The following is a 17,741-nucleotide window of genomic DNA, read 5'->3' on the forward strand; positions in this document are numbered from 1 at the left end:
TGGAAGAAGCCTTCTTAAATTTATACAGACCGGAGCTAAAATTCATCTGAAACACTGTTTCCTCCTTGAAAGACATGATAGGCTCTGTCAAGGTGTTGTTGTTTTATGGCAGTAATATAATAAAGTTTGCTTTGTTTGATCAACAGGAAGAATGCTCAAGCTATAAATGAGAACAAAATAATTTTATATGGTTAACCTTTGCTATTAATGATTTTGAAACTTGATATTAATTGTCCTTAATGAATCATCACTTGACAAGATAATCTAACAGCATAAGTAGAGAGAGATAAATATTCCATATTTGAACAAAGCATCCCTAAGAGTAATTGGACTAATACTGAAAACAGACACATTTCATTTCCAATATGAAATGCACTAATATTTTGTAAGGTAGAATAGTATTAATAGATTTAGATTTTAATTTATCTTGAGTACTGAAATGTACCTGAGCACATTACTAGTGCTCAAGTCCCCTCACGTCCTAGATAGTTATAATACAACTTGCAACTGGGATTCTGACACTTTCTAAATGGCAAATTTGAATACAATTTTAGTGTGATTTGAGTTTTGCCATTGCTTATTTTTGCAAATCACATATATTTTAGAAAATTAAATATCTAAATAGTTAACCCCCCCAAATGTTGACACCTAAAATTTGTGTTATTTTCAACAAATATTTTAAGCATATATATGTATGCAATTTTATTCCTAGTAAACAATTTATGTGTTGTTTTCATGTTATCACTAAACAAAATGATTTTATTACATGAGTTTATAAAAAGTGTTGTATAGCAGTTCATTTTTACTTCACTCAAGTAACAAATATTTTAGCTCACAGCACACTTTTTAATTCTTCAAATTTCTACCAGCAAATTGAATAATATTGATCATAAAAAGTATAATTTATGCTATTAGAGTAAAATTGTATATATTGTGGAATAAAATTAAAATAAATTGCTTTGTAAAATCATCTCTTAATTTACCTGTTTTATGTTATCAGCATTAATATAAAGAAACACAAGAAAAATAAGCATAACCGCAAAATCTATTTTTAAACTTATCTTTGTTTTTTTTTTTAATTTTTGAAATGTAAGCGTTTCAACAGTTCTTTAATAAACCCTGGGGATTCTAGGATGTACTTTTTGTTGGATAAAACTGAGGCACTTAATTAGTCCTAATATTATTCCAGTATTGTATTTTGTTTTGTCTTCAACGATCACTGTACAAGAAAAAATAAAAATTTTACCACTTGGTGGTGCTGGTGGATAATATAAAAACCGAACTATTCCTGGAGCATATGTTGAGAGAGCTGGTTACGGTGATTAAATAAAATTAAGGGAAGGACAGCTTCATTCACCTCTGTCATTCCCTATTTTTCATTTCTCCTTTTGACATAAAGAGTGTAAATTAGACACAATGGTTGCTACCGATGGCTTGGGTCCTTGCTAACTAGCAAAGAGAAACAAGATCTTTAACACAAATTTCATGGCATTGGAGACTGACGATGAGGCTATTATTTTCATTTTTAAATTGTCTCTGCTTCAGTGTAAAAGATTACTTCAATTACACACATTATTTTTACTCTCTCAAAAAAACAAGTTTTTGTAAGACCGTTCATGTTTTTACGTGGCATGATGACCACTGAATTGTAACATTCTGTTCTTGGTGGAAATGCAAGTATTTTAACATGTAATTGATGTGTTTGTACCAAAATTAATAGTAAATGCATCTACAAACATGAGTAACTGTTCAATTATATTTGATGTCACAATATTTTCAGATACTGATAAACAAATAGCTCAATGACATACATTATGTATAATAATTGTTAAAACTTTCCTTCAGAAGTATATTGCTCTCTCAAAAGAAAGCTCGCCTAAAGTGGTCACAGTTTTTCATATTTACTTGGCAGTGTTTTTTACTTAGCTCAGCTTCAGGTTTCCAATTTTAAAAATGTATATATTATACAATTTTTATGAAGTATCCAACCACATATTTCTTCAGCCACATAAACACAAGAGATTATGTCACTGATATATATATATATATATATTTTATATATTATTTATTAACCGGGGGAAAGTCCATGAATTTCTTATGCCCAGAGTTAACGTAGACTGTAGTGCTCTATAGGGGGTGTGATATGGCAAAATTATATGGGAAAGATTTTTAATGATAAAATGAAAGTTTTCAGTGTTTGCTTCAGTTCAAAGAAAATAACCCAGCCGATACATATTCTTTGTCACATTGGTAAGCAGATACATTATTAACATCTTTGACATGGAAGAAAGGCAGCCTGAGGGCCCCAAATTCTGCTTCTATACAGGTAAAAAAATAAGCATTTAACTCTTCTCCTGAACAACAACTGTTTTAAAGATAAGGCAAAGGATGACCCCAAATCCTATTTGTAACTGTACAAGCCCGTTCAATCCCAGGGGTCATATACTGCTTGATTTGAGTTTCCATTAATGCTTTTGATTATTTTAAATACATTTGGTAACAATGAAGGTAGTTAGTGAAAAACCGACCCACTTTGAAATGCATGCAATGATCATTATGAGAACCCGCAGTCTAAAAATTCACTGATAGGACTAAAACTCCATCATTCACCTTCTCTAATATAAAACATAATTACAGTGTGAGGGGTATGTTCATTAGCAGGATCTACTCAGAATCAATTAAAGAAAATTCTACTAGGCTGCCTAGTATAAGAACTTTTATCACAAATCTGTTACCATTAACTATGGTTTAGACCTACTGTACATTAGGTTTGCCGTTTTCCCAGTAATAAACTTTTGGATTGTTATTCTTATTCTTTGCAGATACAGCAAAAATAATTTCTTTATTTGATAAATTACTGAAAGTTAGCTTTTTTATCCAGGTCAATTTTTGTCTCTCCCCTTCTTCTTCTTCTTAATTATTTTAAGCATAATAAACTAATTAAATAAAACATAACAGATAACATGAAACAATTGAAAACTACTCCAACAGAAGAAGCTGGACATCATTTCCCCCCCCATTGCATACATGCTGTATCATTTTATTTGCCAGAGAGGATAGAAATACTGAATTGATTACATGTCAAAGAAAGTCTATTGCAATCATAGTTCAACCATTTACAATTTGGTCCATCACTTCAATTCTGGAATGCCATTTTCTCACTTATAAAATGGCAAGATTTGGCTATCAAGAGCCTAAAATATGATTAGTCTGAACTGAAATGTATGTAAGTTTGAAATATAAAACAGATTTCAAAGAATTAGTATAGAAACAAGAATGTAAAGTACTTCATTAATAGTCATCATATATTGATTCCATGTTAAAAAGATAATATTTTGGATATTTTTGATTAAATGAAACATAATTAAGCCATTTTAATTTATTTCCTTTTGATGTTTTATATGCCTATTTTAAAGTTTAAAATTACATTGGTTTACAATTTTGGCTTGCATTAGCTTTCTATGGGATAGTTCTAGGACATAAACTTTAAAAGATTTTTTTGGTTGTTTTTTTTGTTCATGTCAGAACAATAGATCTCAATTTTTACCAGTTATTTTGAACATGATATACTTGCTATTTCAGAATAGTCTTTTCAGTTAGTTAGGAGGAATGTGTTCTGATATTCTGTTGCACAACAGCGTAGCTATAATTAATGTTAATATGTTGTATATTTCAAATTAGCTAAAAGGGGATTTTAAATGTTCTCATAAAAATACATAGGACATACTTGAGGTGATAGATATGCTTACTCTGATTTCATCATTTCACAATGTATATATGTATCAAAACATCACATTGTACTCCATAAACATATATAATTATTATTTGTCAATTAAAAATAAAATACAATTTAAAAATATTTATTCATGTTTAATTTATTATTTTTATGGTGGTGTGTTTTCTTAATAAATTTTTTTTTAAGATTTCAGAACTGTATTATTATTTGTACACTCAAGGTTGACAATCCAACCAGGGTCAGTCTCTCAAAGAAAAAGAAAAAACATTCTTACCTGTGAGTTTATCTTTTTGCTAAAGGACATAATTTTGAGGGTAATTTTGGCAACTGTGAGAGAGGAAGGACACCTACTTGTTCAATGAATGCAGCCATCTCAAACCTACTTCTTAATTATCCAAAATCCTTACATGTTGTACTCTTTTCAGTCATGAAAATTAAATTGAGATGCTAATTGTACCATATTCTATCACAGTATTGCAAATTATGTAGTTTAGGCTTAAAAACATACCTAAGTTTTAAGAGATATCCTTTTATAGCTCAATTTATGTGTGTGTGTGTGTGTGTGTGTGTGTGTATAGATAGATTGATTGATTGATAGATAAAGATAAAAACACTTTCTCAAACACTCAATTTCTTTGTTAGCTTGCATCATTTTCAGAAACATAATCTATTCAACCTGCAGTAAAAGTTATTCTCTCTCTTATAAAAGTATGGTTTTATTTGTTAATGTATGCATTCTTTTAAAATATAATGCCAACTTCCTGCTCTCTGCAAGGCATTGAACTGTCTATGTACAGCACTGGAAAATAAAATAAAACCCACAAGATGGGAAACTATTTTCTTAATGGTAACTGTTTCAGATGATGAGTTTTGGTGCACCAAAGCCCAATTGCATTTCTGTTTTTTCTTAAGTAAACAAAAACTACTGAAGAATGCTGATATTAAACAAAATCATTAAGAAATTCTGTAGTTTTCCAATTGAACTCTTTACTATAGAGCCATACTGGTTTATTTGCATATTTTATAATGAAAAAGAAGAATGACAACCAAAAAGAAAGAATTATTTTAATCATGATACAAAACTGAAATACTAGAACATTGTAAATAAACTATTTTTTGAAATATAAGTAAAAATCATATATAGTAAATATATCAAAAGGCATTTCAAAAACATGAATACTAGTTATTATCAATGCATATTATAAATCATTATTTTTCTTTACTTAGTTTTATAATATTAAAGTTCAATAAGGGAGTACAAGTGGAATATTTACTATATAATATTGAATAATTATTACTGATTTTAGACTCAACTTTTCTGCCTTGTCTTACTTTTTAATAGAGAAGAATTGCTTATGGAGTGAATGAATATACATTTTTGTTTAAATACTATAAATTTAGTGAAAATATATGATGTACTATAATGTGTTTGATATGAGAGGTTCTCAGTGACATCTTGAGCACCATCCCATTAAGAGACCAATTATTATTATTATCATTATCATTGCTTGGTGATGGTTTTTCATATTCTTTAGTGTAAATTTTTGCAGCACAGAAGTTAAATCATGTTGCTACAGTTATGGTGCATTTAATTGGTGGATTTATCATTCAATATGTGAAAAGGTAATCCATAATTTAACTATAATATTTGAATAACTCTTTATTTATATATTATTTTTTAAATGTCCTGATTAATAAATTTTTACTTTTCTTTGTTTCCTAAAGCAATTCCGATGGGAGTGTTTTTTTACCATGATGTGTAATGGTGAATGAAGAGAAGCATTTATAATCAACACTAATTTCATAGACATAATAATTTCTTTTTGCTTTTCACTGCAAAATTTATATAGTAAAATCTAGTTATGCTAAAAATATCTGGCTAGCTCTCTTTTAATGCTTAAAAGAAAATATAATCAAAATCAACAGGAAGTTACAAATCTAAAATGACCCATTACGTATTAGAAAATATATTTTCTTTCACACATAAAAGGTATTTTTCTTGGCATTGTCCTAAAGCAACTGAGCAGTTTGGAGCCAGAAAGAAATTGAATCTGTAACCAATGCAGGGACGTACAATATATGTGACCTTGAACAAGTCTCATTATTGTTAGTGTTCTTTAGGATTTTTAAAGCAACCAAATAATACAACTTTGAAAAGCAAATGTTTTGATATTGTTTATGCTTTAAAAAGAAATATATATATATTCTTTTTATATATATTTATTCTCTCTCTTACAAAAGAATAGTCTCTCTCTCTCTCTACCTCTCTCTCTCTATATATATATTCATATTAATTCACAATGCGGTAATATCATTCAGGTCTTTCTTACTTGGGCCATATTGTCCTTCTCCTTAGCAATAATGTTGCCCTAGAATTTTGATGTATACAATTCCTGAAGTCTCTCTCTCTCCCTGTATATATATAATATATAATATATAATTATATACTATACAATATAAATTATATATAAGATATAATATATATTCCTGATATATATTCCTGATATATAATATATAATGTATAATATAAAATATATATTCCTGAAGTCTCTCTATATAATTATATATATAAATTATATATAGCATATATTATATATAATATATAATTTATATTATATATAACATATATTATATATAATATAAATTATATATAATATATACTTTATATTATATATTATATACAATTAAAAATATATAATTATATATTATTTATAATTATATATTTATAATTGTATATAATAATATATAATTATATATGTTATATAATATATATTATATAGAGAGAGACTTCAGGAATATATATTATATATAATTATATATTATATTTTATATAATTATATATTACATATTATATAATATATAATTATATATTATATTATATTTTATAATTATATAATATAATATGTAATTACACATTTATATAATATAATATTATATAATATAATATATAATTATATAATATAATATAATATATGTAATTATACATTATATTATATATAATTATATATATTTCATACTATATAATATATAATATTGTATATACACAGAGAGAGAGTGGATTTGGAGTACAATGAGCTTACTTATATTGACTGCTTAGTTGCTATTGATATTATAGAATAAGAATATGCAATATAAAGTACAGAGCAAACAGTCTTCCAGATAATGGAAGAATAGCTAATGATCATTATGGAAAATTATCTAAAACAATTATTTAATGGAGGCATGAAGACTTCAGGAATTGTATACATCAAAATTCTAGGGCAACATTACTGCTAAGGAGAAGGACAATACGGCCCAAGTAAGGAAGATCTGAATGATATTACAGCATTGTGAATGAATATGAATGGGTGAGTTAGTGTTAAAGATGATGCTACCTGCAAGTAGCATCTTGTTCTTCTCTGTGAGGAAAAGAATCTCTGAATACCTGAAATTTTGACTTAGCATTTGCAAAGTATCTCTTTTTAATTGGATCACAGTTTTGTTGTTTGTAATTATAATCTTAACGGAAGCTTTTTGATTAATTCTCTTAGTTTCAAGTCCTTATTGTGGCCTCCAAATGAGCTGGCCCCTAGCTTTTTCTCCAACATTCCCAACTTTATCCCCTTTCACTGTTCCTTATCCTCAGCAAACTAACACAGGAACAGAAAACCAAACACTGCGTGTTCTCACTCATACGTGGGAGCTCAACAATAGACCCCATGGACACAGGGAGGGGAACCCCGCACACCAGGGTTGGGGGACTGGAAGTGAGGAGAGGGAGAGCATCAGGACAAATAGTTAATGCATGCCGGGCTTAAAACCTAGGTGATAGGTCGTTATGTGCCGCAAACCACCGTGGCACACATAATCCTTATGTAACAAACCTTCACATTCTGCACATGTATACCAGACCTTAAAGTTAAAAAAAAAATGTGAATTACAGTTTTGCTTTATAGCATTTGAGGGTGTTTTGTACCTACAAATTTTCTTTTCCCCAAATATTTACATGGTTTCTTTCTTCACCTCTTTGTTCAACCTTCAACAAAAGACAAAAGCCTTTCCTAATTGTATTATCTAGAATAGCATGGCCTTCCTCTACACATCCTCTTCTCTTAATTTTTACGTATCTATAACTACCTTTCAGTAAGTTACACATTTGCATTAGGGAGTGTAATGAACTCCAGCTTCTGTAACAATCTACATGGCCACCCCACCCGCAAAAAAAAAAAAAAAAAAAAAAAAAATCCTGGTTAAGTCCAGTAAAAGTAGATTTCTTGCTGACATTACACTTCTGACTCTTGTTAGAGGGTTCTGCTCCAAGCAGTGACTGTTGGCTCATAAATCCTTCAATTCTGTGCCCTGCCATTGCCATTTTTTAGAGTATCCTCAGCAGTAAGCCAGTAAATTAGCTAGGAGAGAGAGAGAGAGAGAGAAACAATGCAGGGCTTGTCATGGCTAGGTTTAGGAGTGGCATATATCAATTCTTTCCATTAGCCAAAATCCAGTCCCATTGTAACTCCCATTGTAACTGAAAGGAAGGCTGGAAAATGTAAGTCTCTATGCTGTGTACTCAGAACAGGGAAATGAAATTTGTGACCCTTTAACAAAGGTCGACCATAACATTTATTTGTCCAAGTGTTTATGTCTCTTGAGTTACTCATATATCTTGAGGGCAGAAACATTATTTGGTTTGTTTCCTGCTCTATTCCCATTATCTAAAACAGAGCTTTGCACATGGCAACTGCTCAATAAATATGTGTTAAATGAAAAAATAAATGCTGTCTTTTATTTTTCTCCAGATTGGCCTACAGGCTGATAACATAAACTAGAGCCACAAGAATCTGCTAATATTCAATATTTCTGTGCTAACTGGCACTGATAAGTATAGTTGAAAGATAGCGGGTCTGTTTCACCCTGATGGTGAGCTCAGGTTTTTAATATGATTCATTTGGTAACATATTTGCATCAAGCTGTTTCATATGTGAAGTAACCTGACTTTCCCTAAATATTTAAATAAAACAATAGAATATTTAATTTCATATAAAATTATATTACAAAATACAGTTTAAAATTTTGATTGGAGTTTTAAACAGGAAAGTAGGCTAAATATTACATTTAATTCATCAAAATACTGGATAATTTTTATAACATCTGCAAAGAACTTAACACTATAACTGTTCTTGATTTCTGTAGCAATATAAGAAAGCTAGTGTCTTAATTACTATATTTTACAGAAAATAAATATGGGGCTCAGAATGTCACTTCCGTAAGATCACAAATAAGTTTTAAACTGGTCATGAACAATTAGGTTTTAAGCCGATGCTTATTCCACTGGAGTAATACACACAAGCATTTATTAATAAAGCTCTCAGAATCTCCACAACAATTTGCTGAGAAAAATTACCAGAGTTATTGATTTTTAGGTGCATTCTTTGATACCATTGACCACAGTTTTGTAATCTATTTGCTCTAAAAAAGCATTAATTCAAAGCTCACATGGACCCTTTTGTCTGATGGGATGAGACCTTCATGGTGGTTTATCTACCAGAAATAAGAATAAGCCAGAAAATGGAGAAGGGGAAGAAATGTTCAACTCTACAGAGGAAGATGTAAGCTCCAAAACGTGGTTTTCAAAAGTTGGGTTTAATCACTTTGTATAGTTTGGTGACCTTCTGCTCTATGAGAACAGCAGTCTCAGAAGGCATACTCACCAAAGAGTGGTTTGGCAAGAATGTTCATTCATGTTAAATTAGAGTTCATGTTCAAGGCAAGCAATCAAATGCAAATTTTACTGTCCATGAAGGATGTAGAAGTTCACAAAATGAACTGTACCTCAGGGCGGGTTACAGACACAATAGGAAATTAGATCAAATTGCAAACAAAATCCTAATATTGTAGATGAAAACAAAAATAAAATAAAGAATGGAGTACAGGTGGGATACTGCAGCATATGCCATAATGGGGCCTCTGTAAACTTGATGCTAGCACTTCAGATTACATGGCTAGGCTGCAGAATATTTTCAAGCCTTACCTGTCAGCAAGGATACAAATCTAAATACTTAGAATTTCTTGGTGCTTATTTGTCCAGGTCCTGGGCAAGGCTAAAGCCATGAGCTAATGGCTTCTGGATATCTGCTTTAGGGCAGGGAAGTTCTGAGGAAATCAGAACTAGAGGGACGACCAATGGCAATTTTAAACATTCTAAGAGGGCGTGCTACTGGAAGGCAGGATAATTGATAAAATTCTATAGTATTATTTTTTAGAATTTGTTTGTTCCATATTTTCAAATCCTTTGTATGTATTTTGAAGAGAGAAATAGTACGATGACATATAGAAAACAAATTGTGAAAGTACATGGAACTGTTTCTTTGTTGAGAGTATGTTTGCATAACAGCTATAAAATATTAAACAATGGAAAAGTCTTTCAATTAAGAACTTTTTATTTCTATGTCATATGCTCAGAATTTTTAAATTTCACAGTGTCTTATTTGATAATAATTTAAATTTGCTTTAATACAAACTATAGTAAGATATTTATGTTTATGAATTGTCATATTGCAATGTTGTTGTAGACAGAATAAAATAAAAAACTGATAGGTCCATGCTTATTTCCTTTTTCTAAGGCAAAAGTAGATTTTAGTCATTTTGGTTTTGCATTCTTTGTTTTTTTAAATGATGTATTAGAGAAATTTTGTCACTATCTTGGCTATTATTTGGGAACTGCCTGGGTAACCTTGGCTATGAATCAAAATTTTTGAAGCTGGATACAGTGGCTCACTCCTGTAGTTTCAGTTATTTAGGAGGCAGAGGCAGGAGGATGGCTTGGGCCCAGGAGTTTGAGGCTGCAATGAGCGATGATCTTGCCACTGCCCTCCAGCCTGGGATACAGAGAAAGACTCCATGTCTTAAAAATAATTGGAAATTTTTCATTCTTAAAAAAAATAATAATAATTGGAAATTTAATGGTTTAAATGAGTTTGATATGTAAACATTTTGGATATTAATATTTGCTAATTTTATGTGCTATACCATCTTCCAGGGTGTGTTTGCTTACAGTTTCTTTATGACATTGCCTATTGTGTAAAACCATACATTTTTTGTATCCTAATTGATCTAGTTTAACTCTTCCTTAATTACTTATAATACCTCTGCTGCCCTTTATCAAGTTTTCTATATATGGTTGGTCTAATTTAAAATGTAGTTTCTGTTGCATTGACTGATGTTTCTACCCCTCAGCAATACTGAACCATCTTCATTTTTATAATTTTACAGTATATTTCTGCTAGGAAAAGTCTTAACACTTTGGGAGATTAATCTAGGAGATGGGAGACTGTATTATCTCATTGTGTATTCCAGTCCATGAATGATAAGACTGCCTTTTATATCTTTTTATTATTTCGGAACCATCTCCTAAGAAGCTTTGTATGCCTTTTGTTAGGTTTATTCTTAGCTATTATTGATTTTGTTATCCATTTTGAATGGGATCATTGTCTGTAATCAAAGAGCAATATTTATTTTATTTGATAATTTTTATCTAACAAATATGATTAATATTCTTATTAACTTAAATTGCTTATATATGGGAGTTTCAGGATTTTCTATGTAGTCAATCAAGTCAATTAAAATTAAATATGTTTTTATTCATTTTTATGAATTATTGTGATTTTTACATTGTTTTTGATTTTATTGCATAGCCCAGGGCCTCTAATGAAAGTTTGAATATGCATGGTGAAAAGGGCTATTTTCTTCCTATTTTAATTTCAGTTCACTTCGATGCTAAATATACTGTTTATTTTCAATTTATGTCATTTCTTAAGTTAAAGATATTTTATTTCTTTTTCCTACATTCTCCTTAAATCACAAATTAATGTTGACATGTGTTAACTATTTTTAAGCATCTACTTGTGAGGATCATAGTTTTTCACTTTCCAATTAATTGCTCAATATAACATATTTAATTGGTTTTCAGACTGGACCCCTTAAAAATGTTCAAAAACTTTCCAGGGACTGTACAGGCTTAAACGATTTTAAGAGAATCAATTTAAATTGTGTTTTTTCTTAATATAGATGTGTCTGAAAATAGGCACACATTCCCCTTTCCCAATTGTTCTTCTTGCACGTAACCAAAGGAAATCTTAATTTTAATCTTTCTAGAATATAATGAGTTGACACTGGTTATAAAATATCCTAGAACACAAAATTAGGGGGAAAATTAAACATATTTGTGTCATTTAGTCAAGGTGCCCTTAAGCCAAGAAAGACATTATGTCATTCCTCATCCTATGCATGTTTTGCTTAAGGGTGGGTAATGTGATATAGGAATGTGACATTCTGAATCCAGAAATGGTGTAACAATGTGGGAGAGATGACCACCTTCATTTAATAACCTCATCTATTTACCTCCACTATTATTCTAAAAGAATGCTTCACTGCTAATGGAGACTCCAACAAGAGAAAAGTCCTTAAATAAAAATGAGTGCTATTTAAGTGGCATTTATTTTGTTCAGGTTAAATATTTATGGCAAGCCTCTCTACCGTATCTGTCTTTTAGAGATTATATTATGGTTTCCTACCTTTTACCCCTTACTTGGAAAATGAATGAACATCCAATGCCTCTGTCATATGGCATTGCTTTGGCTTCCATTAGAGTCACCTGAGTATTTATTGCTGGTCGCTTCACTTGGGGTTTAGCCTTCTTAGACCAATGGAATATGAAAGAAAGAAAAGTGGCAGTATAAGTGTTTCAGGCTGATGTTTTAAGAAACATCAAAAGCTTCTACTGAACTTTTTGAATGCTCACTTTCCACCACGAGAAAAACACATTGCAAAAGTGATACTGCTTCTTAAGTCTGGGTCCCAGAAGGAGAACAGGTAGAGCAGACTTAAATGGCCAAAGGCCTAGCCTACGTTCAAATAAAAACCAAGAAGGCGAAACTGAAAACACTCACACTGAAAGAGTGAGGGCTGAACAATCATGTTATCTGTCTTACACAAGACAGATATCTAAGATAGTGAGGAAAATTAACAACTAAAATACTTGTATTCACATGTGTATTTGTGTGATGTTTAGTAACTATGAAAAACCCTCCTTTTAATCATTGTGGATAATGAACACTGTTCTATGTAAAATTAGGAATTACTTTCTTTGCACTTGCTATTCTCTTTGCTCTGTGAGTCAAAACAGGGCAGGCAGCTCTAGATTTTCCCATGAACACACATGGGAACACTTGAAAAAATATAACACAACATAAACCCACAAGGCATGTAGAGTTATTTTATGTGAATAAATGTGGATAAATGCATCATGTTCCATTATTCTTTTAAAGAATAAACTCATCTTCAGTGTTATTATAAACTATGCCTAAATTTAAGGGACAAAAATCATAACATAGTGAATTCCTAAATGAAGATCTATTCACTAACAGGGAGAACCATCACACTGTGAAGAATAACAAGATTTTTTAAAAAGGCTTATGTGACAGCTAATATTTCTCTGCAAAGGACTTGGCTGAAATGGAACACTGAGGATTATATTTAGATACTGGTATTCTTGCACTCAGACGATGCACAGGAGAAAATAGAAATGATTGAGACTGATGTATGTGTTATAAATTCTAGTTCCGGAATTATAAATATCCAAGGAACAACCTGGATCATATGGAAGGATAAATTTAGGGCAATCAAATATTGCTTCAGGTTTTCATTAAAATTTATTATATACATACAATACAGGAAACCTTACAAACTGTATGAGAACTCACAAAAGAATTAAAGCAGCAGGGCATATGTATACTAAATGCTTTTGTCAACATTTTTTTTTCGAGAACTACAATCCAGGATGCATATTTCTCTAGGTTCATAGATATCCATTGAACATATTTTGTTGTCAAGCAGATTATCACAGAACCTCTTTTACAACTTTGTCTAGCAACGTCTTCAACAGAAATGAGAGAAAAAAAGATTAATTGTTTAAAGATCCAATAGCTACTAATGCTATTTTGGAACTATGTATATATTCAGAATCATACTGGTCATTGCACTGGTCAAAACAAAGCAGTTATTAATTAAGGTAATTAAATAACATTATTGGCCGGGGGAAATACTAGGAAAAACAGAATTGTAGGCCACAACCCTCAATTATTTAGAAATATCCCTCGGGAGAGAAAAAACAAAATGGTTGGTCACAAAGAAAAGCAAGGTAGCATTTGATAATTTATGATTGTACCTAAAATATCAGTATAAGAAATGGTGGAAAATCAGATAAGGCATGGCTTAGATACAAACCTTCCTTAACTTCCTCTTCTCCTCAGCTCACACTCAAAACTAATGATTATCGAAGGCCTGAGAAGGAAATATCTCAGATCACAGGAGAGAATAGAGGGGTCTACGGCCCTCTCTCATAAAAGAGTATAAATCTGGCCAGGCGCCATGGCTCAGGCTTGTAATCCCAGCATTTTGGGAGGCCGAGGTGGATGGATCACTTGAGGACAGAAGTTCAAGAGCAGCCTGGCCAACATGGTGAAAGCCCTTCTCTGCTAAAAATACAAAACTTAGCCGGCCATGGTGGCACACGCCTGTAATCCCAGCTACTCAAGAGTCTGAGGCATGAGAATCACTTGAACCCGGGAGGTGGAGGTTGCAGTGAGCAGAGATCACACCACTGCACTCCAGCCTGGGTGACAGAGTTAGACTCCTTCTCAAAAAAAAAACATAAATAAAATCATAAGTTCATTTTTCACTTATGAAGTTTGTGAGCAAAAGAGATAAGATTTCATGGGTCAAATTATTTTATAAGGATCCAGATGATGAAGGGGGCACAATGTTTGTTCTAGAGTCTTACCATTTAGATCGGGGTAAGATAAGAAAATGATAAAGAAAGTAGTGAGTAAGCATAAATGTATGTTTGTCAAAATCATGTTTACTGATGATTTTGATAAATACTCACCTTAAAAAACAACAAAAGAAACAGTGTGCTATTTATTTTCTGAAGGTACTGGAAAGTCAACAGTAACTTGGTATTTCTAGTGTTCTCTGGGACTTTGAAAGGACAAAGAAATAGTTCAGGTCTAATAAGAAGTTGCCAAGAAAATTCATGGCTTTGTAATCATGAATTAATAAAATAAAGATATAAAGAAGACATATGTGATAAAAACCAACATGGTTATAGCAACCATGCTGTAATAGATCACAATAGATGGTTGGTGAAGAAGAGGAGACTGTCTTTGAATAGAAACACTTAGCAAATAAATGTACATGACTAAAACAAAACATTAAGTAAAGGTTAAGCCAAATGTGACTCAAACTTTACAAAATTTTAAGGAAAAATTAATGATTTTAACTATATCCAGAATATATATCTTGACTAGAATAATCTTTAAACCATAAGATAAAGAACAGAAATATTTATGAGACATGAAAGTCCTATATCAGGCTGGGCACTGTGGCTCACGCCTGTAATCCTAGCACTTTGGGAGGCTGAGGCAGGCAGATCACCTGACATGAGGTATTTGAGATCAGCCTGGCCAAACACCTCACCGCAGGCAAAACCCTGTCTCTACCAAAAAAAAAAAAAATACAAAAATCAGCCACGCGTGGTGGTGAGCACCTGTAGTCCCAGCTACTAGGAAGGTTGAGGCAGGAGAATCACTTGAACCCAGGAGGTGGAGGTTGCAATGAGCCAAGATTGCGCCACTTTGCCTGGGTGACAAAGCAAGACTCAGAGAAAAAAAAGAAGGAAGGATGGAAAGTAGGGAGAGAGAGAGGGAGGGAGGGAGGAAGGTAGGAAGGAAGGAAGGAAGTCCTATGTCAGTAAAGAGTTATTCAAATGAAATCAGCTTCTGACAAATATTATCTAAAAACAATAACAACAAATGGAGAAAGAGAATCCTTACTTCAAAAAATGTAACCTCCAAAACTTAAGAACTCAAGACAAATTAGAAAAGTGCAGGTAGGGAATATTTTTCTCAACAAGAGCATAGTGAGCAGTCAGTAAACTTTAGTGAATGATTATAAGAATCACTGCAATACATCAGCAGAAATGGAATGAGAATGGAAAGCAAGGAGCAGGTACATATGAAAGATATTGTGGGGGTATGGGTACAATTATCAAAATCTGTTCATCGCCCAAATGTCATAGCATTAAAGAGTAAGAATTCAACACTTATGTTTCAAGCCTTGATAAGTAGAAACAGTACATATACCTATAAACTAGAATATATTAGAAAACCTGAAGGAGGGTTACTTTAATTTGTGCTTCTGTAAGTTGATTATCATTGTTGTTAAATGCACTGAATTTGCAAAGCTGTAGCTATAATTAGGTACATTATTCATTTTCTTATGAAGCCTTTATATAACATGTACAGAGAACATATTATGTACAAAGAACCCATGTGTATATCAGAGTAGAGAAAATACTGAAGCTATGAGAGTTTAAACACTTACCAAAGGTCACAGAGTTAGCAAGGGTAGAATCAAAACACCTGCCTATTTGACTCTAAATCCCATGTTCTTTTCTTTAACCTAAACATATTTGGAAAATAAAGTAAAAAATAACAAAACGAGAGCAAAATGTCTACTTATTCATTGTTTCATTTCTAAATTCTAAGCTTTTGTCCTGGCAGTCATAGAGTTAACTCAGTTTTTCAAGCAGTTATGTTTTCTGAGCCTTCAAAGCTGTAGGTGGAATTAGATTCAGTCAGATGTGGGTTTGAAGCTAGACTCCCTATTAACTAGGTGTGTGACCTTGAGTGAGTGCCTTAACCTCCCTGAGGTTGAACAAAGCTGTTAATGAGCTCACAAAGCTGGTTGCCTAGAGTAGTCCTCACAAAGTGCAATTAGGAGAAGGAAGCAGGCCAATTAGTAATCTGAAACAGGAATTGATTCAAATACGCATCAGGAATGCATAGTGCTGGGTTATATCAATCAACCGATCGATCAGTCTGGGTTAAGAAAGGAGAAGTGACAGATAGCTTGGAGATATATATACTAATTCTGACTTCTTTTATATCTTAACTCCATGTCACCTCTTTTTAAAGGGCTATTCATCAGAGAAGCAATGAGCAGTTTGAAAAACTAGAGCACTAAACTCAGACGAAACAATTTAGTTTAAGATTATTATTTGCTCATTGCCAATATTATGGCTTAGATTATAAAAATAAGAACTAAGGAGATTACATCCCCAGTACCTATTTTTTAGGAATATACTGTTGACCTTTACTGCCAGTCTTTGACTGTATCTCTGAACCCTAATTATCTACCTGTGAAATGAAAGTTAAGGAATAAATAATATGATATGTTTTTGATATGAAAGTTCTCGAATTCTATTGCTTGAATTTTAACAAAAGTAACAGAGACAGAAAAGAAAGCTACAAAAAATTAAAGCTATGTACATATTAAATATAAACTGTGATTGAAAAGAAAAAGTCCCACATTAAGAAAATGTTTTTCAGTTAATGCATCCTGCAATCAATCATACTATTGGATTTAAAGGGTGATTACATATAATATACACATAAGTATATAAAATATATGTATATAAATATACATAAGTATATAAAATAATATTAATTGGGTAAATAGAATATTTGAGCAAAATGTTAATATAAGAATATTTGAGTAAAATGTAAATTTGTAGTAGAAATGGAAGGAGTAAAAGCAACTATTGAATCCTACCAAATAAAAAAATAACAGAGGATTGCCGTGTTATAATTTAAATTTAAAAAATCTAAATATTACATGTAAAATAATAATATACATGCATATGACCTATCACATTTAATTGAAAAGGAGAAAGCTTTTGTCCATTAAAAGAAGGAAAAACAGTAAGTCAAAGATGTAAAATTTTAGCTAAGTATTTAGTGAAATTTCAATGGGACATTTTATGGTACTAAAAAATCGTCAGTTTCCTCATTTTTATGAGATAATTATAAGAATTAAAAAAAACAAGTGTACTGTCTTTCACCTCATTGTTTTTATCATTTCATGAATCACAGAATGCCCAAACACTGTAGAGGCTTATATTCTATGA

At 31.5% G+C, this 17,741-nt stretch overlaps 1 long non-coding RNA gene across 1 annotated transcript in view; it reads right to left on the minus strand.

Moving 5' to 3' along the window:
- The window catches only part of LOC104001855 (uncharacterized), a 32,605-nt gene extending 16,126 nt beyond the window's left edge, over positions 1 to 16,479 (minus strand). Inside the window, exon 1 of the long non-coding RNA XR_673848.4 lies at positions 16,157 to 16,479. This is a non-coding gene — a long non-coding RNA (uncharacterized LOC104001855). The remainder of the gene's footprint in view (positions 1 to 16,156) is intronic.
- Positions 16,480 to 17,741: the final 1,262 nt, after the last annotated feature.

Source organism: Pan troglodytes, chromosome 14, assembly GCF_028858775.2.
Source record: "Pan troglodytes isolate AG18354 chromosome 14, NHGRI_mPanTro3-v2.0_pri, whole genome shotgun sequence".
Taxonomy (NCBI): domain Eukaryota; kingdom Metazoa; phylum Chordata; class Mammalia; order Primates; family Hominidae; genus Pan; species Pan troglodytes.